General features: G+C 44.3%; 1 long non-coding RNA gene across 1 annotated transcript; it reads left to right on the forward strand.

Moving 5' to 3' along the window:
- Positions 1-417: 417 nt before the first annotated feature.
- LOC138674113 (uncharacterized) lies at positions 418-1,742 on the forward strand. Its single transcript, XR_011320489.1, has 3 exons — positions 418-528; positions 901-1,214; positions 1,536-1,742. It is a non-coding gene; the product is annotated as an uncharacterized lncRNA (long non-coding RNA).
- Positions 1,743-1,987: the final 245 nt, after the last annotated feature.

Genomic DNA, 1,987 nt, shown 5'->3' on the forward strand with positions numbered 1-1,987 from the left:
TTAGACTGGTAACCATTGGCTGTAAAAAGTGATCCACATAAATGCATGGTCGTTCGAAAATGCTGCCAATACCGGACACAATTGGTCTCCCAGGAGGTTCTAACAGAGACTTATGAACCTTGGGCAATGAGAACTCCCTATTGCCTTCCGACCCCACTGGGTTCTTTAAAGGGCAAATTGATTCACTCATTGGAGTGGCAGCCCAAGAGAGCATCATTCTGAAAAAAGAGGCTGATTTCCTGACCACCCCCTCTCCCATCGTCCCTACCTTCTACGCATTGCCCAAGGTTCATAAGTCTCTGTTAGAACCTCCTGGGAGACCAATTGTGTCCGGTATTGGCAGCATTTTCGAACGACCATGCATTTATGTGGATCACTTTTTACAGCCAATGGTTACCAGTCTAAAATCTTTTACCAGGGATTCCACTCATCTCATGCAACTTGTGGAGGAGCTCGTGATACCGGATGGGACCCATCTCGTCACCATGGACGTTGAGTCCTTGTACACAAGTATTGCACATCAATCAGGTATGCAGGCGGTCGGGTACTTCTTTAGTAAAATGTCGGATCGACCTCGGGAGCTTGATAGTTTCATCTTGAAACTTCTGTACTTCATTCTAGACAAGAGTTATTTTGTGTTCGACAGAAGGTTCTACAGGCAGATCTCTGGCACTGCCATGGGTGCACGGTGTGCACCCTCGTATGCCAATCTTTTCCTCGGGTGGTGGGAGGAGACTGTGGTCTACAAACATCAGGCATTTAACTCAAATGTCTTGGTCTGGCAAAGATACATAGACGACATCCTGATGTTATGGACTGGCCCTTTGGAAAAGTGTAATGACTTTATTGCGGATCTCAACTGTAATGTTCATAATATTAAGCTCACATCTACCATTTCAGACCGGACAATCGAATTTTTGGACATCAGACTCTCCCTTGAACGGTCAAGTATCATATGTACTCTGTATCGGAAGCCGACATCTACAAACAGTCTCCTCCACTATTCCAGTTTCCACCCACAGCATCTTAAAAATGGCATACCAAAAGGCCAATTTCTTCGTCTGAAGAGAAATTGTAGTAAGGAGGCCGAATTTGTGCAACAATCCAGGGACCTCTCGGAACGTTTCAAAAGAAGGGGCTATCCACAAAAAAGCATTTCGAAAGCATATCAGTATGCACGTCAACAGGACAGGAAAAGTTTATTTAAAAAAAAGGTACGTGATTCCTTTCGTCCACTTTCGTTGATCACGACTTATAATAATCAGTGGTCCGATATTCGGGATGTGTTGGAACGGAATTGGGGCATACTGATGAGCGATACAAGGACTATTCCATTCATCTCTCCTTCGCCCTGTCTTGTGGCTAGGAGAGCTAAAAATTTGAAGGACAACCTTTGCCACAGTCACTATCAGAGGCCGGTGACTCGTCTCGGGGGAGGCAAGAGGACTTTTGGTTCATACCCTTGTGGAAACTGCAATATTTGTCAGTTTATGATCGCACAGGACGGTTTCTCAGTCTCTACTTTGTCTTTTCAGATCCAGCCAAGGGAATTCTTCACATGCAGGTCTCGTAACCTTGTTTATGCCATATTCTGTGACTGCCCAAAAATTTATGTCGGACAGACGACGCAGGAAATAAGGAGAAGGATGCAACAACATCTCTCTAATATTTCCACGGCTCAGAGGGATCGGGATAAAAGCAAGACACTAACATCAGTTGCTGCACATTTTCTGGATAAGCATCGTGGCAAGACTTCCAGTTTTAAAGTAATGGGTCTGGAATCAATCAGAATGAACATTAGGGGAGGTGACATCCATAATCATCTGCTCCGTTGCGAGACAAAATGGATATACGAACTTCAAAGTCTCTCGCCAAAAGGCCTGAACGAAGAGTTTTTGTTCACAGGATACTATAAGCAATTGTAGACTTTTTTGTGTCACTCTATTTGGACATTGTCTCATGAGAGTATTCTGTTGTGCCTCTGGTT

This window comes from Ranitomeya imitator, chromosome 4 (genome assembly GCF_032444005.1).
Source record: "Ranitomeya imitator isolate aRanImi1 chromosome 4, aRanImi1.pri, whole genome shotgun sequence".
Classification (NCBI taxonomy): Eukaryota; Metazoa; Chordata; class Amphibia; order Anura; family Dendrobatidae; genus Ranitomeya; species Ranitomeya imitator.